General features: G+C 43.1%; 1 long non-coding RNA gene across 4 annotated transcripts in view; it reads left to right on the top strand.

The window, feature by feature from the left end:
• The window catches only part of LOC133467701 (uncharacterized), a 74,127-nt gene that overhangs the window by 26,082 nt on the left and 20,109 nt on the right, over positions 1 to 27,936 (top strand). Inside the window, exons 3-4 of one of the 4 annotated variants that reach the window (XR_009785289.1) lie at positions 13,619 to 13,724; positions 18,286 to 18,384. The exons of 1 other annotated variant lie outside the window; for it this stretch is intronic. This is a non-coding gene — a long non-coding RNA (uncharacterized LOC133467701). Of the gene's footprint in view, positions 1 to 13,618; positions 13,725 to 16,293; positions 18,385 to 27,936 lie in introns of those variants that run through there. 2 more of the 4 variants (XR_009785288.1, XR_009785287.1) reach the window with 2 other exon arrangements.

The raw sequence follows: 27,936 nt of genomic DNA, 5'->3' as shown, positions 1-27,936 counted from the left end.
AAAGGTGCTCTAACACAGTGGTAAACATGACCCTGTCCCAGCTTTTTTGGAATGTGTTACAGCCATAAAATTTGAAATTAAGGATTATTTGCTAAAAACAATAAAGTTTATCAGTGTGAACATTAAATATCTTGTCTTTGTAGTGTATTCAATTAAATATAGGTTGAACGTGATTTGCAAATCATTGTATTCTGTTTTTATTTGTTTAACACAACGTCCCAACTTCATTGGAATTGGGGTTGTAGATAAATAACCCAGAATGTGTCATCTGCGTTTTGAATCTAGCCCCTCCCGTCTTCAGCTATCATCGGCTATTTTCAGCTGTGACGTAACAAATGTCACCTTGTCCGTCCATTTGGCGTTAGCGCGCGCGCGCACACACACACACACACACACACACACACACACACACGCACACGCACACACGTCATTGTTCGGTTTGTTGACGCATGTTTTGCAATTTCACGATGTTTTATAGTGTGGCAGCTGTTTGTACAAATGATGTGGGCAGTGACAAGCGCTTCTTTAGCTTTCTAAGCAATACAAAAGTAATACGAGACCACTGGATACTCGAGTGTCTATCGGTGGTAGGCGGGTAGAGAGCTGCAAATCTGTGACTGCTGCCAAGCAAGAATGAGTAACTTTTGACTCGCCGTGTTTTCAGAAACATTTAGCAGAAAGTATTGGACACATGGGCAAAGTTCGAGCCGGGCTGAAACCAGCTGCGGTGCCAACGATATTCCTTTGACAATAGTGTCTTCAAGTCAGATAACTCAGCGTCATGGTTGCGATCAGGGGGGAAATAGGGGACAACTGTCCCAGGGCCCTGAGCGTTTGTTTTTCATTGTAGTTTTTTTTCCTGGATTTTGCTATATATTTTTTAAGCGTGAACAGAATGGACTTGGGGGCGAGTGTGATGTTATCCACGGGCTGCAGTTGGTCTGCGGGCCAGCTCAATAGGCTTGGTCTACGCTTTTGCTTTACATTTTCAGCGTGGGTGTACAGTATTGCTTGGGTAGGTAGATGTTGGGGGTTGGCGTGATATCAGGCTGACATTGGCAGGTTGTATCCGATCTGTCTGCTTATGCTGCAGTCTGTATCAACAGATATCTGATTCAGATGCAATGTAGTTTTCATCCAGATTTAAGTAAGGTTTGATTCCTATCTGACGATATGCAATTCCATGCATGTTTTTTTTAGGGGGGGGGGCACTGTAAGTCCAGTACGTAGTGTAAATCTAGTTTTAGAGGGAAGTCTGGGCGTCCCTGCTAAAGCTACTGCCCCCGCGACCCGACCTCGGATAAGCGGTAGAAAATGGATGGATGGATGGATGGATGAATTAGCTCTTAAAATGTTTAAAAAAAAAATTAACAATCATAAAAATCAACCAACTTTTTTTGGGCTTTGGTTGACTGTCTTCTGTAAGCTGTAAAGCTAGCATGGATCTTGACACTAAGTATACCATTAACAGAGGAATTAGAAACCCTGAGAAGTTGTTAATCGCTCACATTCCGTGGAGGCTCTACTCTCTTTGGGACTTCTATGTGCTGGAGATGAGGCACGGTCTGGGGGAGATTGGACCAAATAGTCTTTAATTAGAGGGAGAAATTGGCAGGGACTGATGGAGGAGAAAGGATCTCAGGATGTGAGTCCAGGGTGAGAGGGTTCACACACAAAACACTGGCTTTTCATCGCTGCATGACTCACTCAGTTTGTGTCTAGTGGGTGTGTTCATGTGTATGTGCATGTGTATGTGTGTGCGTGCGTACGTGTATTTCTTACCTCACTGCTCAGGCATTTCAGTAGAGAAAGTGGTGTGAAGTGAAAGAACGGCTCTAACAGTGTGGGTATTCATGGATCTGGCCCCTGTGAGCTGGTCTGGGCTTCAGTGTTCACAGACAAAGCCTGTCCTGCAAGAACCAGACACACTCACACAGAAAGGGGAGCAACAGGAGAGGGACGTTGGAGAGGGGGAGACAAGGTATCAAGGGATGGCGTGGGAGGTGTCGAGTAGGAGGGGGGCAAAAGGAGAGCGTCCTTGTGGAGATTCATATCCTCTGAGAGTGACGGTGTGATTGGATCTATTTCAAAGCTGGATGAATGCAAAAAAAACTGCTCTTAACTGAGCTAGAATCTCCAGCTTTAAAGAAGAATTGGAAAAACAAACAAACAAAACAAAAACACCTCTCAGCTTTACTGTAAGTTTGCTCATAGTGGTAGGCATTGCACACCCACTGCACTCCACCACCAACAAACCGAAGCGTCCCACCCCCTGGGTGACAAGCTCCTCCCTCTCTGTTTAGCTCAGCCAATCAACTGCCTTTTCTTCCAGTGCTCCCCCGCCCTGCCTCACACGACGGCTTTGGCTCTCTGGATTCCATGAAAATTCTTCCACTTGGCCGTCCTGTCTTTGCTCCCCTTGCCTGGCCCCTTCCCTCAATTGGGTAGCCTGGTTCACTGTGTCCTTAAACAACCCATGCACACATACAGGAAAGGGGCCCAAAGACGGGGAGTCACATCTCGAGCCTTTACAGACTTTACAGACAGAAAAGGCCTTTTTTGCCTTTTGCATGTCAGCGAGGGTTAGGAGTCATCATTTATAAAACAAATATTGTAACTGCTTATGTGTATAAAAGTCAACTTACACTATAGTATTAAATAGTCCCTGAACATAAAATGAGAATAGAGCTTAATGTTAACATTTAAATAGATGAGTGTACTGTAGAAAGTATGTCTTATTTTGGGACCTGCAGACACCATTGCTGAGTGGAAGTCAACGTTGTTTTACCTTGTAAAATGAAAGGCCTCCCTGTGTGGAGTTTGCATGTTCTCCCCGTGCCTGCGTGGGTTTTCGCCGGGTCCTCCGGTTTCCTCCCACATCCCAAAAACATGCATTGGTAGGTCAAAATTGCTCGTAGGTGTGAATGTGAGTGTGAATGGTTGTTTGTTTATACAGTATGAGCCCTGTGATTGGCAGGTGACCAGTGCAGGGTGTACCCTGATTCTCGCCCAAAGTCAGCTGGGACCTTAGTGAGGATACGCGGTATGGAAACTGGATGGCTTTATATAGTGGATACCAGTCAGCAGTCACAAGATGTCTAGATAATGTTGTCACTTTCAAAAGTTCAATTTAGTACGGGATAGGACAATCTCATAGAGTATAGTATATCGTCTACTTACTCAAACTTATACAAATATAAGTTATTATATAACACCTTAAGCTCAAAGTGTCCACTGAGACATGTTGATTGTTTTGGTTTTTACATTATCGTGGCACACACTATTTGTACAACTTTTAAAAAGTCGGTACTCTTGTGTGCCCACAATTAAACAGGATGACCCCAGCCTCAAGGTTGGATTGTAGACATATGAGTCAGCGCAATAGAAATAGCAATGCGTTGGGGAAATAAACGACTATGCAGTGACTTCACTTGAAGGATTTTTAAACTGCGTATCAGAAAATCAATGTTCATTAAAGACAAAAAACAAAAACATACATTTTGCTGGTCAAATATTTCCTTTGTCAAAATGGATATTGTGCTTCTTAGATTGAAATGAGCAGCCATACTAAGAATCGTGTGATTTTTGCCGTTACTGTTTGAACATCCTCATTGTGATGGGTCTATTTTGTTGTTATTTTGTTTGTTCGTTTTTTTCTCTTCTGGAAACATTCACAGTTAGTGCTCTCTATGGACTAAATTTATCGTGAATTTGTACCCTACTATTCATGCCAATGGGAGTGCACACATGGTTACTGTCCGCATTTTGAGGTTCATCACATCACATTCCTTATCCCTCAATGGGCTGTGACGAGCCAGTGCAGGTCTTCCAGTTGATGTTTGTCGGAATACGTCGAAAACGTCCAGCTATATCTTAGCGTGTCTTTCTCCTTGAAATATGAAGAGATGTAGATAATATTGAAAGCCTCGTAGACATCCTTGTCGTTTGGCTTTATGATCCCTTTGACTCCTGATCCTCTAAAATCCCCTGTGCACAAGAGGCCGCGACCCTGGCATCTGTCAGCTGTGGCAGAAGGAGCAGGCAGCTACTGTACCACTGTGAGTCACCCAGACAGATGCTCTGTAAGAGCGGTGAAGCTGCCCTGCACTTACTGCCCGATTCTCGATGGGCGACATGACTCACGATACATTGATCCCGGCATCTGAGTGAGACTTTCGCTCCAAGTTGCTGAAAATGATTTGCGGCAGACAGTGGAGACATTAGGAAAACCATATAAGGATTCTGTTTGGTCTAAAACTGCTATGAACTGTGTCTCATTGTAATTTATGGAAATATGAATCGGAACCAAAACATAAGAGTCACATCATATTTGCTCAATGTATCCTTACAAGGAATGCAATTTCAAGTGACCTGTGGCTTTTGTTTGATCATTCACAGAAGAGTTTTAATTTATGTTCAGGTACACCTTATTTAGGTGTTGGGAAATCACCAGAATAGTTTACGTGAGCCTTTCCCCAGATGTCACGGATCTGAAATTGATCGGACAGTCCCTGATTTTGTGTTTTAATCGTGGCAATGGGGAGCACTTTTTAAATATATACTTTTTTGTTAATATGAAGGCAGCAGCTTACCCCTCACATCATGTTTCAGTCTTTCACTTACCTCCTTTATTTTGATTTTAGACCAAAAATATTTTGGTTTGACATCAAAAAATGAAAGGAGAGATCAACCTTTCAGTCTTTCTTTCCAGGTATTCTCATCTGGATCTCATACAAAACAAAGACAAAGACAAAGACAAAGACAAAGACAAGGATATTTGTACCATCGTTTGCGTCTTCTAAGTATAGCCTCTGTACTTTTGTTCATGAAATCTTCCGTGAACTGGAGATTGTGATACTCCTGCCCACTGGACGTTGTTGCTGATTGTATTTTTGTTTTCTTTGATTGACTCTTTTAACGTCTCTCACTCAGTACACCACTGGCTTCTTTCTTCGGCAGGCTATTCCAAATGGTTGCGTGAGCAAGAGCCAATGTTTTTCCAAAGGCTGTGATTGAGTTTCCATATAGTCTCAGCTTCATGATTGCTTGTTTTTTTTTTACCCATAGTCAGCTCTTTGGTTTTCATGTTGGTTACACCTTTTACACCTACTTTTCACAGACGAAACCCAAATTTTAAACACCAAAAATAAAGGAATTGGCCTCACTGTTCTAACACTAGGGAGCATGTAATGCATAGTTTGTATCTTTTTGTTTGTTTGTTTGTTTTTATTTTTTTCAATCGAGTTCATTTATTCTGCTTAGTATGATTGATTCTTTGTTTGTGCATTTGAAACAATTTTGATTGTCGGAATACTCTTGTGAATTTCGTTACTTTAGAAGGTTATGGCGTTGGTGACTGGTGTTAGAGCAACACTTAGAATTTACACTGAATGGAGTCTCTGAATGGAACACACTTTTTTGTTCCAAACAAAGCTTTCAGTACACGTCGTATGTCAGTTGGTGTTGCATTTAGCCATACACGAGTGTAAGCTGAGCTTTTTGTATGTTTGTGAAGCCTTTTTCTTCTTCTTCTTCTCCCCTTCCTGTGTGTTGAAATCCCCTGTGCTGCAGACAGTCCTGGATGCAGAGATGGTGGATGGTGTGGGGTTGTGGGGTTGTGGGGTTGTGGGATTGTGGGGGGTGAGGCAATGGACATGGCAGCAGGCCAGAATCAATTGGCAGTGTAATGAGATGGCCTGGTGCCAGGTAACCATGGAGCTACCCTCTTTGCCTGACTACCAATGTAGAGTTCAAAATTAGCTGAATGAATGAGAGGGAGAGTGAGAGGGAGGGAGGGAAGGAGAGAGAGAGAGAGAGAGAGAGAGAGAGAGAGAGAGAGTGTTTGAAATGGTAGGAGTGGAGGGTGAAATTTTAAATGAGGAGGGTGGCTGATAAGGCATTGCGAGCAGTTTCTAAGCACTGTATTTTTTTAATTTTTTTTTTTTTACCTTAACCACTATTTCAGGATGAAATGGCAAAACGATAAGGATATAGATGGGAGCCAAAACGGAATTTGACTTCTTAGAAATATTGTTTTGGTTTGTTGTGTCTGCTCTTCACTGAGTCTGGAAGAGAAAAGTGGGAGCAAGCAGCATTTCAAGATGACTTTGTGCTTATGTTGACATGCTTCCTCTCCCTAATGGGCTTTGTCAGTTTAATTTCCTGTGTATATGATAACGTGTTAATATTGATCATTTGGCCGCATTCTTTGAGTTAATTATCTAAGCTAGAAAAGAAAAAGTAGTTCAGTCAATTACAGCTTTACCCCTGCTATGTCACTGTGAGCGTTCTTCTCTCAATGCCCTCTCAAGGCATCTCTAAGAGGCACCCATGTGCCACCTGCTATAAGACATTGAACTCTCTCTTTATACTCTGCTTATTTGACTTCTACCTATTGATTGAAGGGTTATCATGGCCCAAATCACTTCCGGTATCTTCAAACATTCCTTACAAAAACAAATGGTTGCAGACGAAGTGCATTTACACGTGAGCCGACTTAGAGTGAACTAACATGAAAAACGCATAAAATGTATCTTACAGGACACTGGAAACCCGGTTATACTCATTTGTTTCTTTTCAGTGTAAAGCGCTGGAAGAACAAAAACTTCTTCTACGTTGACATTTGGGTCCACAGAACGTTTAGCCTGCATTATCAAGTAACACAAAATTTTGGCATTTTATTGACAGGTCCTCTCACAGTGAGAGTTTACGGTCCACCTGCCTCTTTCTGGATATCCTGCTGCGTGTTAATAGGTACAGATAGAGCGTTAAAACGTGATTGCACGTTTTAGGTAGTAAACTAAACTTAAAGAGTTGGGAAGTATATTGTGTGTGTGGATTTTTTGAGTGGCTTGTACTCAGGGAATTGGTGTGTTTGACTGAATAAAACCGCTAATAACATCTGTTGCACTCTGAAAACTGAAAAGTTACAGTGATGTTATGGAAATATATGTATTTTAATGTAATGCAATGTAATGTAAAACCCAAAGGAAGATAAGCAGTGACTTGTTATTGTGTTTAATTTAGTTACTGATAAATATTGATGGCAAAACTTAAAATCGTTCTACAGTTGTCCCCATTAGCATATAAGATCAAAGAAGGAGAGTAAGAAGGAAAAGTGTTTTTGAATTTTATCCCCTTCAACCACATTCGCTAAGCAGAAAGTGGCGATGTAGTGTTTTCTGACATAAAGGAAAATCATCTTTACCAAAGAAGAAACTGAACCACAAACAGTATGTGCAGTACACAGGCTGACCCGACCTATCAGAAACAAACTATATGAATGCTTGATTTTTATTTTATTTTTTCTTGAATTGATGGGACAAAATTGTGGAGCATTACTAAACGAGCAGGTTGAGTTGGGGTTCGCGTACTGTCTATATTAAAAACTTTGACTATAAACCCCTTTTTTCTCATTTGCGTTATCGAGATGGACTTAGCATATGAGGTATTCGATATATTGCCAGCAGTAAGCACTCTGTGTTGAAATGGCCCAGACTCTTACAGACAAGACAGTGGACCAAAATGTCTGTGGTGTGGATTAATGGGAGGACTGGAGAAATGCTGCCGCAGTTGTGCGTGAGCAGAATATTTGAGAGGGGAAGTGAGAGGAGGGACCGGTCGGACAAGCAACTGAAAAAAGATGGGTGAGATGAAAGCAGGGGAATATATTCAGGAACCAAAGATATTTGATTGAGAACAGTGATCAAGCAGTAATAAATACTATTGCTCCTTTACATCCAGGCTGGTCCTTTATCCAACTCAATGCAGGCTTCATACATTCCCTCTGTTGCAATAGATATTGCAATACTATTCATCCACCGGCCTCTCACAAACAGGCTTCTCCGTCAGGTTCACTGGAAACACTGTGACTTGACAGACTTTGACGAAAGACAACACATGTCGGAAATGTAACAAAGGGGACTGAACTTATAATCATAATAGTTTATCATGTATGAAATGCATTTGGATACTGATATTGATTGTTGCTACTTTAGCAGATATGGAATTAGTCTTCTTACAGTCTACAGTATGTGACTATTTCACTTTCATTCTCAGTTGACTTCATTTTATCAACTATGGAAACTAGAGGATTGTACTGTGGTTTTTTAAAATGAAACATTACTACTTTTTTTTATGACAAGAACACGGCACTGTTTTATTAGGATCACGTTCACATTTTTTGTTTTTGTCACAGTGCTTTTATACAGTAGATCTCAACGTGGGACACAGTACTTGAGATCTCAACATGGGCCAAAAACTGTATACTGAATCTTTCTTCAAGTTTGATGAAGTTATGAATTTTTTCCCTCGTACGTACGATGTCATCCAACGTTTCATCTGGGCTTCATTTGAACAGCAAGTGGCAGTAGTGTGCTTCACAGGCAGAGATAGGGGTAGGGTTAGATAGTCTGTCTCTGTTCTGCAAGTAAGATTTCAGTGTCAAGATTGAAAGATTATCCATCCATCCATCCATCCGTCCATTTTCATTTTCTGAGCCGCTTCTCCTCACGCGGGTCGCGGGCGTGCTGGAGCCTATCCCAGCTATCATCGGGCAGGAGGCGGGGTACACCCTGAACTGGTTGCCAGCCAATCGCAGAGCACATATAAACAAACAACCAATCACACTCACAATCACACCTAACGAGCAATTTAGAGTTGTCAATTAACCTAGCACGCATGTTTTGGGGATGTGGGAGGAAACCGGAGTGCCCCGAGAAAACCCACGCAGGGACGGGGAGAACATGCAAACTCCACACAGGCGGGGCCGGGGGTTGAACCCCTGTGAGGCAGACACTCTAACCAGTCCGTCCACCGTGCCGCCTGAAAGATTATTATTTAAGTTAAATATTAGTTATTTAAAAAAATAAGTATCAAGAAAAAGTTGTGGGGAGGGTGGTTGGCAACAAATAGAAGTTGTAATACTATGTTGTGTTTCTACTTTTTGTGTTTCTCTACAAGGACCATAGTAGATAATTACAAATTCATTTTCTGGGTTTCTAAAAATCTTACTTTACACTGGTCATTAGTTTCATTTTATACCTCTGTGACAGACACTATTAAAGAAGGAGATGTGTGTTATCACTCTTCATTCCTCATTAAAGTTAAGAGGATGTTTAGAGTTTTATTTTACACAGATTAGTATTAGGCTGCACAACTTCTGCTTAAACTTGTATGACAATTAGAATATGTTGAAATATTACTTAATACATTGCCTGCCAGTATTTCTCTATTGCTAAAACTCAAAACCCTATTGTCGGAACCAAACCCGCAGTGCCCTCAACCCACTTATTGAATTGGTCACTCCTTTAATAGAACCCTAACCACTTTTCACCTAGTTAAACACCAATTGGGAACATATTTCCACCCACTAAAACACCTTTTACACTCTGATGGACTTGTATTGCTAAATGATAAGCACAGGTAGCAAAAGTGAAATTAAATTAAAGCACAGGTGTCTCGACATTAACAGGGCAACTCAAAATCGAGCACACTTGTGACTAATGATGTGAAGAAATCAATAGACTACAGGTTTAAGCCTGGATAGGGAACACTGGACTGGCTGTTGAAGTTTCACTATGGATAGAGACAATCAGAGCGACGGGCAGAGTAGGAGGTGGTCCAGGAGGAAGAGTAGCGAGAGGAGAATTGACCGAAAGAACCATGACATTACATTGCAGTGAGTGCAGCCCGAGCTAAGCAGATTCACTGTATCCACCATAGTCCGAAGATTTAGAGATGTGAACAAGTATCATGTCATGTCTCACGACATAGCTGTACACAAACAGGTGTTTCAATTCATCAATTTTCCATTACACTCGGATTGGTCTTGTACTTCTACTGAACTATCAAGATTATTTCTGAAGCTTTATGATCTGATAATTGTGTTTTACGTTCTTCTATGTTGTGTGTAATGACTGTTCAATGGGGGTTTTCATTTTGATTGATTCAGGGTCCATTTTGGTTTTGCAGGAAAAGTTTGAGGTTATGTGCCTGAAGCTTGAATTTTTGGATTTGTGTTGAAGGTATTGCGAAAATGGGTGGAGGTTTCAAGAAATGTGATTTAGCAATTGAGGAAAAAGTGTAATATACAAATTAGTTCAGATATTATTGAACTCAATGGGAAATTTTGCTTTAAAAGTATTTCAAATTCTGCCGAAAGCAAAGTGTGACCAGTGGCCCAGAACAAATCTGTGGTCGAACGTTGAGGTACCGCTGTTTTATTATTAAACCACAAAAAGCTGCATGGAAACTGTTACTGGACATATACTGCAATTGGCACGTGGTTTTCCAGTCAACTCTTTAGGCACATATAGAGGGTCATAAACAATTGCAGGATGCCCGCATTGCCCGGTGGATAAATGTGGTCATTTGTGACCACACATTGCTAGTTTTCTAATGGAGTTTGGCATTTTACCCAATCCTAATTAAATTTTAGGTAACTAAAAACAGCTTTTTTCTAAAACCTTGGACAAGCCTGTCATTTTCCAAAACTCTGTTTTTTACCTTCCCCTTTGTATGCCTTCAGTATGTGGCCCTTTCTCATTACATCAACAGATATTTTACAAAGTGTGCTCAGTAAAATGTAAGTGTTGAAGTGATGAAATAATGCTCAAGAGTAGATCCAAGCGACTATCGAGCTTCGCATACGACTGTCTCTTTCCTTAAGTTGCTATTGTTATAATGGTGCCTTTTGACAGGAATTCTTTTAGGCTCATTGGCTAAAATGGCACCACCTGTTCTCTCGGCATGTGCTTGACAACCTACGAATGCATTCTCACGTGGGTTGAGACTTCTTCAAAACGCTACGAGCGACTTTACATGGCTTCATAACTTAGGTGATCACAGATGTTTGGGGACTAATGCAGTGAGCAATTGGATTGAGTAGTCGTTTGAGTCCAGTCTAGGGTTAATTCGAAATGGACCCAATCCCGAACGGCTGTCCTTATCACATGACTCCTCATCTTTAATCCCCCTTGGATTTTTGATAGCAATTACCCACAGCCAGTAATTTCCAATGCAGTAGTCCTACTGATGCCATTTCAGTGGTTTTACCAGTTTCACCCAATTGTGCAGGCAGCACCAAACAATGACAGGCTGGACCGTGGGCGGTTAGCTCATGTTTTAACTGCTATATCCAAATAATTGGACTCAGTCACCACTTGTGCCTGCCCCCTGGGGGGCTAAATTCTGCTGGTAATTATTCCCCAAATGACTTCAATAAATGCCTTGAGACAACTATGCGGGACAAGAACACATCTGTGGCCTACCTTCAGGATTTCTTGACAGGGTAGTGACTCGACGCTGTATCCCCATTCATACAAGCGAGGAGATTTCCGTAGAACCAAATTAGATTGAGACTCACCAGTCACGGTTGAATCATTGTGCTGGTTATAGGCTTTCCAGCGTATAGTTGACTCTTAGTTGTGCTTGGACAAAAGTAGGTGTACCTACCACAATTTGACAAAAGACACAATTTTAAAACACAATACCTACATTTCCTGAATTGACGCATTATTGATAAGGCTCAGTAATGTTTTACTACCTACAGTGTGTTGTAGCTACAGAATCTGGTGTTACTTTGAGATCTCTTACTGTGCTAATAAGGCAAACCTTGCATGTGAAGTGGAAATGTTTGAGTATAGAGAGGAAAAGTGGAGGATGATTTCTTGTGGGATAAGTAGATGTTGAACTGTGATCTTTGAACCTTTTTGACTGTAAATCATACACACGATAGTGCCGAGAAAATGATATCCTCCTTGTTTAATGAAGCTAAAGTAGTCGTAAATGTATGATCCAAGCAACTTTCTCCACCTTCCTGTACTCTCTTTTTTGTTTGTTTTTTGTTTGCCCTAAAAATGTGGTCTTTTATGTACCCATTATTCTTGTTCCCTCTTTCCCAGGCTCTGAGAGTGGCTTTAAGGATTGCGGTTATGGCTACGTCAATGGTTGTGTTCTCTTCAACCTTCTGTTTTGGAGAGGCCCTTGTCCGTGTCGGCACTGTGACAGGCTTTTTGGCGATACCCTGAAAGTCAAATCTGTTCATTTAGATTCAAGTGGTGACCACGGAGCAGACAGCAGCCCGTTGTCATGCTGTGGCTAAAACTAGCATGCGGGAGACGTAACGTCCTGTGCAATTCTTCGATTCGTAACATTTCAAAACCTGATATGTTCTTTATTTAGAGGCTGGATGGGCCAGATAGATGTGCACAAATTTGACCGTTCCAGCGACGGCACAGAAAATAGTTGCATTCATTCGAATAAGTCCACAAACAAGACTACAGACTTGACAAATAATAGGAGAGTACATAGAGAATACCGGAGCACAGATTCAGTCACGCTGACTAAAACGCTTTCTGATGGTGAAATGATGACGTTAGGATTGATGTCAAGAAGACTCAAGAAGCTATGTAAACCAGTGTTGTTAAAAATCTCGAGTCTTTTTAACAACATTACGCTTCGCATTGTTGCAAATCTGTCATTGATGTTGTGTTGAATGTCTCCATCTAAATATTCTTGAAATAGTCATGTCCTGTGAGACATTCAGTCGACGTTAAACAATAAAACACGAGAGGTACCCCGCGGGATGTTGCTACGAGGGACAAATATTCATCTCGTTTGTGATGGCCCGGCGACCCAGCTGCACATACACCCTCGGTCCAGTGTGAATGAGACAAAGACTTTGAGAGAGGAGAGGGAAACCGGCGAGAGATGCTCACTGAATTGCCCAGCCCTCCCCGATCTGGGACGGGGAGCACCGCTCTTGCTCTCATATGCTCAGAGCTGCTTTTCGCCCGGCCCTCAGCCATTTTGGAGAGAGGGAAAAAGTGTTTGCTTCTCATTTTCTCACTACGTGGCGTAGATTTGAAAAGGCTTTGACTGCTGGTTTTGCTGCTTAAGTAGTAGTAGAGGAGACATATTTCACAGCTCGTACTCAGGAGATAATGTTTGTAAGAAAAACAATTTCCACCTTCATTTTGTATTTTATTTACATTTTGTTTTCTTGCTTCTCCCGCTTTGTCGCGCTTATATGCCGTGCACTTTAACCCTTGCTGTGTCTCATCTCTCAATTGAAGTATGATCGTTTTTTTTTCCCTTCTTAAAGACAAAGGAATGTATCCAAGTTTTGCTGCACTAAGGAGAGACAGAGCTGCAGCCAAGAATCCTGCTGGGCTCCAAAAGAGCCATGCAAAATGAGGCACACACAAAAAAAAAAAAAACACCACCCTTTGCCTAGTCACAAATTCCACTTTCTCTGTGGCCAGCTCTGCGACTCCTCCTTATCCATATCTTACCAGTTAGAACCTTTTGCCATTTCTCTCTTGCCGTACCGTTTTTTTTTTTTTTTTTGAACCAATTCAAGGATTTTTTTAGCCCGGAAAATGGGGACTGAACAACTGGGCGTAACAAGGATAAACGAGAGGCAGTTCTCTTATTGCTTGTGCGTTTTATTTGGCTGTTTATTTTTATTTTTGGTGCTTGTTGTTTTCAGTGCCTGAGATGATTTAACTGTTTGAATTCCAGGTGTTATAAAGTTTTGAATGCAGTGGTATTTTGTCTGTGAATGTTAGACTTTTCGGTTTTTATAGTGTTACTGTCAAATTGTGTTTGGTTACAGGCTTCTTGATTTACGCTAACTCGCTGGCCTCCATTGGATCTCAAAGCTGGAGTCCATTTGACACCAGAGGATGTTTGAGCGTCAGTGTCCAGCCTGTGCCCTGTTGGTATGTTGTCCATTTGCAATACTTGCGTTTGTCTGGCTCAATCTGGTGTGCGCTGCGATAGGTGTTTTTCTGTCCACACATTTTTCAGACATATTCACAGGTTGTAACGTCAATATCAGTTGTGCACGTACACATACCATGCCTAATGTAATTTTTGACCACTTTGTTTTAATAATATAATGAATTTATGATTTCTCCTGCATCGCTAATTTATGTATTACTTTTTCAGTCTTTCTTGGTCTTATTAATACTATGAAGTTGCTTTGTGTAATATCCCGCGATGAGATATTTAAAAAATGTTACGTATTCAAGGTCATTTTTTACAGCACTTTTTTTAAAACCATTTTCAGACGATATATAATTGTGACTTCTTATTTCATTGTTTAAAGAAACATACGGAATAACATTAGCCCCAAAACATAAAGGCTGACCGCTAAAGAAACGTGATTTTAAATAAACTACGGGCATCAGCTCTGTCCTGTTTAGTGCATCTCGGTTTAATATAAGAACATCTGATTCATGTCTGCAAAGATAGATCAGATAACCCGGTTTTGTATATCAACAGTTCAGCATAGTTTTTTTTCTTTTGCCATCATAGGGCAAAAATAGAAACATTACGATAGAGCGCAGTGAGTGATATGACTAATATGTTCTAAAAGGTTGACAGATTCAAGAATTGTTCTTTATGCTTTCATGTGTTCCTGAAGTGGTGATGCCAGCTGCCACAAACCCGTAGATCCGAACTTGTGGTGACAGGCCGCACAAGCTCGTATCTACAGGTACGTGTCTCCTTGGCAGAAGCAACACCTGCACAGCGACTGTCTCTCAAAATGCACCGACTGTAAGGCAGGGGTGTCAAACTCATTTTTGTCTCGGGCCACATTGTAGTTATGATTGCCCTCAGAGGGCTGTTAGAACAGTGAAATGGTTATTCACCAAATCATAGGATTACCATTACACAACAAATAAATAGGGATAAATAGTTATGAAGACAAGGATAATAGTTTGTTCAAGTATTGTTTAAGTTAGTGTAGAAGAAGGGTTTGGTAAGAGAAAAATGCAATATCTCAACATTATTGTTTATTATGATGACAATGTGGAATGTGGGTACAGATTGTAGCAAAAATCACGGAAGTCGACGAGCATGAATTGCTTTCGTGGGCCGCATCTGGCCCCCGGGCCTTGAGTTTGACACCTATGCTGTAAGGTATTGACTGGAACCGTACATAGTGAAAATTAATTTGCAATACAAAGCTCTGCTTGCCTGTCCCGAGTGTCAAGGTTAAACCACAGCGTCCCTTAATGACCTTGAAAGTTGGGCGAGCAGTGTCATTTCTACCGCAGATGTGTCACGGGTCTCACCTTTTTATCCACTCAGCGTTCAGGCCCCAATTCAGGATGATGTGATGAAGATTTAGACTCTGCTTCAATTGGGCCACTAGGTCAATGTAGCAAAACATTGGCCATAATTGATTTCAATTGTCTCACTTTGATAAAACAGCTGCTTAACAGAGAAATATGTCTCCTCTCTGGAACTAACATGAAAATGATCATGTTTCATTTTCAACGCAACGGTACTATTTTAGCACGCTGCTGCAAAGTCTACTGTATTCTTGCTGCTGTTCACTCCAGTGGTCCGCAGGGTGAGGTAGTAGGTTGTATAGTTCAGAGTGACACCACGGGAGATAACTGTACAGCCTCCTAGCTTTCCCTGAGGATCCACCTCGCTTCGCACAAATTCTTTTAGCCGCTAACACACCTTTTGACACATTATCAATATATGTAGAATAGGCCCTTATTCTATGATCATATTTTGCCTTAAAAGTGCCCAAAGTGTGTTGTTGTAAGGACGAGAATGAAAGTAAGGAAATGAAAATGTGGGGTTCGGTTGCACAGCACCAACACGCTGCGGGCCGATCTAATGAAAGAGATGCAACTGAGGGGAACCGCCATACAGCCGCAGGGGGAAGAACTGTGTCTTGGCGCCCGATTGTGTGCAATGGTCAGTTTCACTTCACCAAAACGATGTATTTCCCCTGCTGTGATCCAAAGAGCCAGTTCTAACGTTTAGCGGAATCAAACCGAGAAAACCACGGAACGCGAATCTTATCATGAATTATGTTTTTTTTTGGCATCTTTGTTAAATGACCTTAATGTTCTGGTCAGCAAGCAGCCTTCCAAACCACAGGTCAAATATTTTGGAATGTAAATACTGTGAATCTTCCCAGTGGACTTTCAGGGCCATGGTATCGAGCAAAGAACTCGGCTCATTTTTTCTCAATTCTATATTACAAACGCACTTTCAAACATATGCTCCCATAAAAGGTTTTCATCTAAACAAATCAAAAGAATAAAACAAGCCTCCCCGGGTAGTGGACAGTTAGGAGGATGTGTCGTAGTGCGGTGGGCTGCTGTGTGCAGATGTGCAGTCCAGGGAGCGGTATGATGATGAAAGACTGTGGTGTTTCCACTTAAAGTCTTCGCTCTGTCTCAAGGCCACCGGGTTCGATGAAGGTGGGGAGGGACGAATGGGTGCGGGCGGGGTCGTCGGGTTCTTTGGGCCAGAAACAAGCAGGGGCCCGCTGTACGGGGCAGTCGTTTGCAGCGTAAGTGACCGAGCAGTCGCTTACAGTCAATGTGATTCTGCTGTAGTTACTTCCACATAATTATGCAGTTTGTGTGGGATGGTGGTCATAGGGAAGCATGTTCCCGGAACTACCTTAAGAGCCCCTCAGCGCACACCCCTCTGCCCTCTTTTTGGAATCGAAAATGTGCATAGTTTTCATAGCTAAGGTCATCTGGTAATAGTTGTGTGGCTGACAAAATACATCCGAATGTCCACAGATTGTTTTTTTTGATTGGTAAATGTCGTATTATAGGACACCTTACGGTCCACTGTAGCCAAAGTGAGAACTGCTTTTTTTTTTTTTTTTTTTTTGTATATATATGTACACTTTTACAAATACTGTATGTTTAAAGCTGATGTGTACGTGTGGGACAACATCCAGTATTTCTGCTGTCACTGATGTCGTCCGTCATAGGAACGCTGACACCCAAATTCCCTCTTGTCCCCGTTTGTGTCCCCTGCTCTCCTACCATCTTGTCTGCCTCATGAGCCCTCGCTGCTGATTTACGGCACTTAATACTGCTACAGCTTAAGAGCATCACTTCCGACTTCCAGCTATACGTTCCCTTTACCGCTTTGGGAACTTTCCCATTTTCTCTCCTTTGCGCCCTCCTTTCATCTCTCCGTGCTGTTCCCTTAGTTCCCCGTCATGCTCCCGCCCTCCTTTCCTCCACACACGCTGTAATAGGCACTCACTCTCACACACACAGAGGGAGCGAGAGACAGGAACAGAATCCCGGAGTTTTCGATCGGGGAAGGATTCTGATTAAAAACATTTTTTTCCCAATTCTGAAATGAAAAAAAGGAGCGGGTTGTAAGATAAATGTATCCTTCCATGTTTTTCTTTTGTCTCCTGTGGTATTTCTGTATGCTCTTGTTCTCTCTTTCTCTTTGTCCCTCCCTCTTTATCGCTCCTTTGCTGCATATATTAGGCCCTTTGAGTCTTAAAGTGATTTCAGCTGTGAGGAAATGCAAGTTGAAGTTGATTTCTCTTTCCCCTCTCTTCTTTGGCTCTATTGATGCTCGATGTGGTCGGCAGAACGGTGAGGCTCCCTAGTCTTCCTGCCTCGGGGACCTGAGTTTGTAATCTACGAAGGTAGCGGAAGGCAACAAACTATAGAGGTTTGATATATCGCAAGACAGACGCGCCGGCCGACATCAGAAAGAAAGCGTGAGACATTCGGCGAGGGTAGAAACACTCGGGAAAGGATAGGAGGAACGTATTGGTATATGTTCGTATTATTCTCCATTCCATTTGTTTGTTTAAGTCTGATGTAAAGCTGTAATTTAGGAAAAAGCTGCGAGTGTGGCCACATGCTTGTACGTGGAGATGCCTTTCTTGGCCGCATTTGCTTCGGCTGTCAACTTAGCCTGCCTACAAAAGATTTTCATCTCTTGACTCTGTTTCCTTGCTGCCTCCTTGCTTTGATTCATGAGTTGTCGTGTATTTGCAATAGCTGCATGGATTCACTGAGCTACTCTTTGTTCCCTTCTGCTTGTATGTATGTGCCAACCGTGAAGCATCGCAAAGGAATAATACTTTAGTGGAATCTTATGCTATAAGTAGTGTAGTTGACGCTGCTTCTCATTTCATTATCCTAACAGAATCTTTGAACAGAATTTACATCATGTCATTCTGGCTCGGTTTCTTGAAACATAAACTTTGCCTTACTCCATTTCTTGTTCACCTAATGGAACCCTTTTGTCTGTGTTTCCCTCTGTCTCCCTCTCTCGCTCTCGCGCTCGCCGTCTCGCTGGCTGGCTGGCTGGCTGGCTGGCCGCACATGGTACAGTCCTGCATGTCTGAGCGGCAGACGGCCAGACAGCAGCAATCTGGCTATAGCCGCTTCATGTGCTAGTCTCATCCATTTGGACAGAGCCCATGCAAGCGGTGCTAAAATGTTTTTCTCTCTCTGGCTTTCTCTACTCATATAGATGCCTTTCGTTCCATTTTGTCGGGACGCATCCTTTTCCTTCCTCTGCTAGGCTTGATCGGCGGAGAGAGACACAGAGATGACTGCGGCAGCCGGCCGGGTGAGTTGTCGCCTATCATTCATCGCCCCTCGTCAAGCTCGCATCCCATTCTGCGTGGAATAGGCTCTCCCCTTGATGAGATGCGTGATGGCACAGGTGCAGGCTCTGTGGGCTGCAAAGCTTTGCATTTCTGGAGATACTTAAAAGCAGTAACTGATGAGGAGCCCTGACCCTAAGCCTCAGTAGAGATTTCTTTTATTGTATTTTTGGTGGTAATTTTGATTTGTGCTACTGATGCCCTTGTCACCTGCAAGCACGCATGCGTGCGGGCTTCATTGAGTAACATCCTGCGCTTCACTCGATCCAAGCTTTTGCAGCGACAGAGAAGCTCGAATATGCAGAAGCAGCAGAGCCATTCTCATGAATGTCATGTGATGAGCGATCTCTGTCTGGGTGTGTATGGCCATTCAGCGGTTTCAAAATTGGGTCTTTTTGTCAGCTTGCGACTTACTGCCTTCATCGGTTTGTACCTTCTAATTCTACATATGACATAGTTAATGAACGTATTGTGGCTTACGTGGGTCCAAACCGAACGAGTTCAAGTGGCAAAAGGGAGTACAGCAAGAGAGGGAAGTGCCATTGTCTGCTTCAGTCACAGTCATAGTCATCCAGCAGATGATCTTATGCCCAAGTTGCATAAGCAGGGCCAGACACAAGCAATCTGTACCTCTCTCATTCCCTGAGACCCTAACTTGTGACGTTTTGCTGTGATGTGCACGGGTTGGGTTCTTGGGAGCTGCGAGGGGCACTCACACATCTCTTGATCGTAAAACAAACCTAGGGAAAAAATGAACTAAGATGGCGGAAAGACACAAAGCGCAACAAAAAAAGGGACGGCGTCACTTATTGAGCAACACAAGACGATGACGGGGAACGTTAATTTGAGCCGGCCACACAGCGAGCGATCGAAGGGGGCGAAATGGAAGAATTGGGTTTCATTCAGGTTACGGAGGGGTGTGGACCCAGAGGAAAGCACAGCGTGTGGGGTGCTGGGTGGAAGAGGAGGGGCGGGGGGATGGATAGAGGAATGTGGGTATGAAGGACACGTGACTAAGATGGAGGGATGCCCACACAGGGTGGGGTGATATGGCAAATGCTGCCGCATTCATGGGCACAATAAATAAAGAAGGAATTTGGGAGGAACATCTCCGTGAGTGATGTTTCTTGAGCTAACGTCCAAATAGCCACACACTCCACTGTACATACGGGAATGTGCAGCGACAGCCCCCCCCCCCCCCCAAAAAAACACAATATTGTATGTATGTGGAAACAGAAATATGTTGGATCACATTGTCACTTACAGTATTATAGGACTCTGTTTTTAATTGAAGTATTAATGACTTTTCCATCCCCATGGCTATATGATGAATTTTGAGAGCAGCACAAAGTACTGTTGAGAGCATGACACTTGAAGCTCGGTACATGTGTGTTTGACCTCATACAATCGCCATCTTTTGTCGCTTCCACCTCCAACAATTTGCCACATGTACAAAAGATACACAGAACAGTAGATTGCACAATACAAGTGCCTGTATTCTGTGGCGAGCCATGCCATTTGACAATGGGATTTGTGGCATTGAAATCAGTGAAAAGGTGGAATATGCAACTGGCCTGTAGGGTGAGGGCATCAGCAGCATTTTGTACATGAGCCACATTTCATTTTTTAGCTTAAGCCAGCCAACGTGGCGCATTCAGGATCCTAAAACTATTGTCATGTGTGATGAAATGTGTTTTGAGGCAAATGTCTGTTTCTACAATTGGTCTGTGATGGCAGTATCTTCATTCCCTGGTCCCCTATTATCAGCGCTCACAAAAGCGTCTTTTCCTTTCTTACTCTTCTTGTGTAAATCACAATCATTCAGTGATCTGCAGCATTTCAACAGCATTGGTGCGGGGATCATTTTTTTAGTCTGGATGTGATGGGATGCAATGATGAGTATGTAGTAACAGGAGCTTCGGTAGCTTTTAACTCTTGATTCTATTCCTTTACTGTGGCCATTGAAGAGTACTTGTGACATGTATACATAAGAGCATACTGTTCCACGCCACTTATCTGTTTTTGGCGTATAATTCTACAGTTTCAGTTCACTGTGAGGATGTGGCTGTAAGGAACATTGATCCAGAATGACCCGAGCAGGTTAGTGATCGCGCAGTAACAAAACACAAGCATATGAGAGCTCCTGATGATGTCGTAAAGTGTGTGAATACACAAATAAAACTAACATTGGACAGTAGATTTCCATAATATTTCTGATCCTAAAACAATTGGATGTAGTCAATTATGTGAACCATTGCAGACTCTCATTTAAGCGTTTTCAGAAATGTATCTTTTTACATATGAAAACTGATTCGCAAGCTGTCAAGTGGATGTCAAAACACAATTTTCACCAATTTGGGAAATAGACATGCTCTTTAGTAACCCAGCAATTGTGTTTCAAGCTGAGTGAAATTTATACAAACCTTACGTTAGCCTAAGCCAGAAAGTCAGTTTTCTGTCACAAAACTGTGTTCATGTAAAAGTCCCGTGGTAGAAATGATCATTAAAACTATAAATTCACGTTTTGCGGGTTTTCCTGCAAGCAGTAGTCGGTCAGAGTCAAAATTCGTTATGGTCAGTATAAATATCCTCTCTACATAAACAGTGGTACCACAGACAGAAAATATACAAACCTCGACAAAAAATAAACAAGGTTTTGCATACAAATGTGTCCAAAGCTCCATAATATGAGAATCATGCAAAAACAGCTTGATCATATTGTGCCCGCTTCTACACCTTCAAATGAACTAAGACAAAAAAGAAACAAAATCCCGAGGTCACATTGTGGACAATTGCAAATCCTGTAGCTCAACAATCCGTAGTTATGGGGCAAGAACCATATTTGTTCACAGTCCACTGGATGTGTGCGGGGTCACAGAGGACCTTGCATTTCTCCCTATGACCCAGAAGTAGTTTCCCCCAACCAACGAGCAAAAAAAAAAAAATGTGTTGATAAAATGCAATGATATTGATATTCGACAAAAAGTAATTTGGAAAGTGCTCAAATGATTCTTAAGAGGTGTTACAGTACAATGAGTTTCTCAGGTGTTATTATAAGAAATTTGAGGTTCAGTTTTACCAAACTCACATTTGCTTTGATCGTGTATATCATACCTTTGACGTACGAGTGGCCCAATTTGTGAATTTTGCGATTTATGCCAAGCTCAGACGATATGAATGTAGCCCGATTTGGATCCGACACACTCGTCACAGACAAACGTCCACTGTCGTGGCTGATCGTTTCAGTTATGAGTCCCCGCCGATGAAGCGTCGTTACCCCGTGTAGTGTGACATAGTCAACGATTGCTAATCTGGCGTCTACACGACCCAGAAAGTCTGGCTTGTCAGAATATTTTTTGTTTTTGTTTTTCCGCATCGTGTGACATGTCCTTCGTGGTCCTACGATTGTTTTCCGAGACATTGACCAATAGTGTGACGGCGCGCCCAAACGCCTGGGACTACCTGATCCGTGCGCTCTCTCTCTTTCTTCTGCCAAGCGTGGATGCCGAGAGCACATATGCCACTAGCACGCGTCATACGCTTTTTGTTACTGCCCAGTCAAGCTCCCGTTAACCCTGCGGTTCCCGGACTCATGTCCTGCGGTCCTGCATGCCCACAAACTGCTTACCCGCCGCCTGGGCTCTTTCTTCTCGAAGCAACAGATATGCCGCCGCTTGAGTGAAGGGGAAAAAAATCTATCGCCGATGCACTTCCACCCATTTATTGAATGGCACAAACAGTCAAACGCAAATACAAAATAAAACACTCGCAATGAGCACGCTAAAATAAATGTGTGCTAACTAACTGGCCAACCCGATTTGGAGATTTGGAGGTGGTCTTTCTCATCCCAACTGCTTCACACTCGGCTGTGAACCGCTCCAGTGAGAGTTCAAGATGACGGCTTAATGAAGCCAACAGAACCTACAGCATCTGAAAAAGCAGAGCTGTAATACTGACGTCACTAAGCTGGACCCCTTCAACGCCTGGGCTGTGCCTAGAAATTTTGTCCAGAGAGGTTATGAACAAAATCTGTGACAAAAGGCAGACTTTGCAGAAACCAACCCTTACTGGAAACCAATTCGACTTCCTGCTGGCAATGGGGACCAAACTCTGACATCGGTTGTACAGGGAGCGAACAGCCCGTATTTGGCGGGGGGGTGGGTCCGGTATCCTGTACTCCTGGAGCACCCACAAGAGCTCCTGATGGACATGGTCGAATGATTTTCTCCAAGTCCACAAAGCACTTGTAGACTGTTTGGGCGGGAGTAGAGCTGGACCGCCTTTCCACGGCCAGGATGAAAACCCCATTGCTTCTCCTGAATCTGAGCTTCAACTTCCCAACATACCCTCCTCTCCAATTAGACCTTATCAGGGAGGCTGAGGAGTGTGATCCCCGTGTAGTTGGAACACCCCTTCTGGTCTTCCTTCTTAAAAAGGGGGACCACCATCCCGGTCTGCCAATCCAGAGACACTGTCCCCGATGTCTATGCGATGTTGCAGAGGCTTGCCGACCGGGGCGGCTCCACAACATCCACAGCCTTTAGGAACTCCCACTGCCGGGGCCATGCCACCAAGCAGCTTTTTAACCACCTCGGTGACCTTAACCCCAAAGATAGGAGAGCTCGCCTCAGAGTCCCCAGACTGCTTCCTCGTGGGTAGGCGTGTCGTGGTATTGAGGAGGTCTTCAAAGTATTCGGCCCGCTGACTCTTAACGTCCCGAGTCGAGGTCAGCACTGTTGCATCACCACCATACAGCGGGTTCATGGCGCACTGCTTCCCCCTCCTGAGACACCGGATGGTGGACCAGAATTTCTTTGAAGCCGTCCGGACGTCATTCGCCATGGCCTCACCAAACTCCTCCCACGCCCAAGTTTTTTCCTGAGCGACCACCAAGGTTGCATTGCGCTTGGCCACCTGGTACCCCTCAGCTGCGTCCGTAGTCCCACATGCCGAAAAGGCCCGATAGGACCCCTTCTTCAGCTTGACTGCATCCCTCACTGCTGGTGTCCACCAACGGGTTCGGGGGATGCCACCACGGGCACCGTCCACCTTATGGCCACAGCTCCGGTTAGCCTCCTCAAGAATGGAGGCGCTGCACGTGGTCCACTCTGATTCATCCATCCATCCATCCATTTTCAACACCGCTTCTCCTGGTTAGGGTGGCGGGATGCTGGAGCCTATCCCACCTGACTTTGGGCGAAAGGCGGACTACACCCTGAACTGGTCGCCAGTCAGTCGCAGGGCACATATAGACACGGACAACCATTTGCACTCACATTCACACCGTCACTGAGTGGGAACTGAACCCACGCTGCCTGCACCAAAGTCAGGCGAGTGTACCACTACACCATCAGTGACCCACTCTGATTCAATGCCTCCCCATTCGTGACGTGGGCGAAGTTCAGCCAGACGGGGGAGTTGCAACGCCTTTCACCAGCTCATTCTGTGTTTAATAAAGGTACCCGCTAACGTTCAATGCTCCAGTCCCGCACAGATCGCTGCGTCCTTTTCCGCATCTACAGCTAGAGACGTCGCCATGCATGTGAGACTACTGCACTGCTTTTAAAGGGAATGAGAAAAGCCGCTTGATTGGACATGACTGAATTCAGCTGTGAACAGGCCCAGACCAGCGGAGATGTCCCATTTTTAAATGAGCTGGTGGTATGCCAGTCCACGAAATTACCTCAACCAGGTGTAGCCCGCCTCCTTGCAGAGTTACGCCAAGCGCAGCGTTGGATTTACCTGAGCCACGAAAATAGAGCCCTAAATGATATTGGTTGTTTTGAAGTTTAATTTTTGGTAACGTTACGGGTGTGTCTGCGTTGAGTGTGCCTACAAACGCGTGACAAATGATTGACACCTCATAAGTCACGCCTCCTGTTTTTTGAAACTCGAAAGTCAAGGTAGCACTGTAATAAACTCTGGGCTATTTTAGGTAGCTTTTGTAAGACAGTTAAGAATTTGTATAAAAAGATGTAGCTGTCGCGTGTAGATGCTGTATTTCACTGTTTCCCTCTGAGGGAACTTATCAATATTCATGACATTAGTAAATGTAATATGAGGGTACAACATATGAGCGAGTGTGGTTGTGTTAGCGCGCCGTCGTCCCTCCAGCCATATCCTCTCTCGCCCGTGTTAAGGCAGCGTCCTGAGATGCCCTCAGAGGGCTCAGTCCTTGCAATCTGCACGCGTCTCCTGCTTATGGCTGCTGCAGCCGAAGAAGGGGCAGGTGTTTCTACCTTATGTGCACCCCCTCCTCTCGCCTTCCCTCCTTCCTGTTCTCTTATCACTGCAGTGTTGCAGCTCTGTCTGGGAGGCAGCGATTCTATTGTTCGGAGCAAAAGGGATGTTCTAGGTGAGGGGAGCGGGGGGCGCCACTGGGTCCACCCCGCCCTGTGGAATGGACATGCTCCAAATCACTGTGATACTTGGCATCTGGGTGCCATCAGCAGCTCACAGTGTTTTTTTTTTTTTTTTTTTTGTCTGCCCTCACTGGACAGAGCTCGCTAGTCTTTCTGCTGCAGAGCGCCGCCATCTTGTTAGTGCCTGTGCCGCTGGTCTGCTGGCCTCTGCAGCGCTCAAACGAAATCGTCCACCCAGCAAGTGTTTGCCCGTGCTCCTACCTCGCTAGTTTTCTTTTTAGACAAATCTGCCATCGCCATAAGCAACATGTTTATTTTACATACATCAATTATAACGCCTTTAAGCGTTGCACCCAGGCAGACGCCTAACGATTTCACACACCACTTTAACAGCTTCTCGCAGCACATGTATACCATCGCCTTCGCAAAACACTCAAATAATTCACTCTTCTCTTAAGGATTATGTATTTGCCCATATTTAGACAAATACAGAGCAAATTAGGAGTTACTTATTTTAACCAAGTGGTTATTTGGGTGGAGGACCACACAGATATCATAGTAATGCTTATTATTATTACTGTATATGGAAAAAAATTCAAATCTTCACATTTTAATTCAATTGTTGCCCCAATCTTTATTCCTCTATAATTTTGTGCACATTCAAATTTTACATTGCCATGTCATTTTACTTTTTCATTAGTATTTAATGCTTTTGTGTCTTTGTGTACCAAGTCATTGTGTATAGTAAAATAAATATTGGTAATATTTTTATGGATAGACCAATTATTGGCGCCGATATATTCGGCACATCAACATCACCATTTTGTAAAATCCGACAGTCAATAATAGATCAATTTAAAATCGGGTAAACTTCAGTGAACCATTTATTTGTTTATTTGAAAAAAATAAAAATGGATGGATGGATTTAACCTTATAAGAAATGTTAATGAACGTGGGAGCTCCATGCACTTTTTGTTGGAATTTAGATAGATAGATTGATAGAAGAAAAAAACTAACGTAGCAAATCTGTAACGCTTTTTAATAAACAAATGCTTAAAGGCATTTAAATGAAGGTAAGTGTTAGCGTTTGTATCTTTCAAAATTTTGACGCCTATTACTGCAAATGAATATCGGTTATCGGCCTCCTTGACTACCAATACAGTAATCGGTAATCTACCACCAGCCTGTCAGCAAATGAGACGGATGTTTATCTATGAATGTGAAATAAGGTTCTGAGTTTTTTCTAATAAGGTTTTCATTTAAATGGTAATCCTTATAAGGATATTGACTTGAAACCAAAAGACAAGTTGTTCTCTCTATTCAAACACAGTCAAACACAGTATCAGCTTCATCACTGTCATAGTCAAGGATATGAAACGATATAAATTCTAGTAGTTTGCACGGCAAGGTGCAGTTTTCACATGAAATGTCAGTTGGATTTCAGCCTCTCAATAATGAAGACCAGATGTTGGACTTATGCATAGGAAGTCAATTGTCTACACTTGCTACTGCCTGTGACAGTGATGCACCAGCGCTCGTACTTCCTGTATAATCCAATTTAATGAAGACCCTCGCACATATTACTGCTTGTTTAAAAGCAGCACAGCGCATTTATTGAAGTGCACAGGCAAAAATAGAAACAGTGCATAAATGTGCAAGCAAGCTGGTCATGAATTCCTTATGTAACCGAATCAGCATCCCCCCCCCCAAAATTGAATTGAAAACACAGAAGCTTTAAGACAAGTCACTTACAAACATACATTCACATGAATAGTTGTTTATTATTTCTTTACATATATAGAGATGATATGATGGGTAGTGATGGACAAATCGATAATGTACTCGTGTACTATACAATGAAAATCATTTCCTCCTCCTACTGGTAGCCCCGTTTCCCTCATTTCGCTCTTCCAGTTTTTTCCTCCTCATCTTACATACACCGCCAGCCTGTCTCTGTGTCACACACACACACACACACACACACACCACTTTTGTTCGGAGTCAGACAGCATTGAGAGGAGATCCTGTGGCCCTTCTGAGAAGAATGTTAATATGGCTGCGCTGGTCTCTCTGGGGACGGAGCGAATGGACTCTGGCTGCTAATGCACTGTCACACTAACCCAGCACACACACTTTAGCTGTAGTAGCAGCAGCAAGCTAGACCGTGGTACTGCCAGCAAACTAAACTTAAAGGGGAGTTTAGAATAAACACGACTTTTTTTTGTTGTCAGATTTGTTAAAACAGTCATTATGACTTGAAAAAAATCTGGTGTGTCTGACCTCATCTTGTGCCTCTAATTTGATATACCAGAAATCACAGTGCACACACAAACAATTAGAGAAAGAAGGCATGAATTATGAGGTGTGAATCATTTGTTGCGCACTCGTGGGCACACTCATAGCAAAATACACTGATTGGCTGACTGGTCCACATGACCAATAGGCTGCTTCGGGAGGGATGCGGAAACAACTCGGTGCCCCGAATCCCTCCCAAGGCTACAGCGTCGCGTCGCAATCGTTGTTGGCGCCGGCCTCCGTCCCGGCAATCGCTGACCCACGGGCCGGCATCCGGCATAAATTCACTTTAATTTTTGGATACAAACAAATAAATCACTGTTATTAGGCAGTAACCAATTTCCAATGTTATACATAAAATAAAAAAAACACAACAATACAGTAACTACTGATAAATGATTGAACAGATAATGGACAGTTTTGGTACTGTGAGCATATATTAATACTGTTTTGGAGGTGGAGTGTATGAATGTAAATATTGGCTGATAGAATATATGATTTTGATTTTGACTTTTTCACAAAAACCTGTGGGAAAGCAGACAGAAACTACTCGGCAAGAGTCAAGAAGAAGAAGAAGAGCGAGAAAAAGAGAGGTTTTTCCGTTCTCCTGCGTTCGCCTCTATGCCCCGCCTGGAGCGTGAAGCTTCCTGCAATACCGTGAGTCTTCTTGCCATAACGGGAGCTCTCTCACCATATCGCGACGATTCTCCTTCCGGGAGATTAATGCCGTGATAAAACCGAACCGTGAGACACAGATATTGTTACATCCCTACAAATAAGGTGATTTTCTGGAGTAACGTCATAGCTGGGCAGATGCAGCATTGAAATATTATTGAAGTGTTTTTCCCCACTGTGTTA

Source organism: Phyllopteryx taeniolatus, chromosome 17, assembly GCF_024500385.1.
Source record: "Phyllopteryx taeniolatus isolate TA_2022b chromosome 17, UOR_Ptae_1.2, whole genome shotgun sequence".
NCBI classification, from domain to species: domain Eukaryota; kingdom Metazoa; phylum Chordata; class Actinopteri; order Syngnathiformes; family Syngnathidae; genus Phyllopteryx; species Phyllopteryx taeniolatus.
The sequence above is the reverse complement of the archived record's forward strand: the minus strand, read 5'-3'. Positions and strand labels throughout refer to the sequence as shown.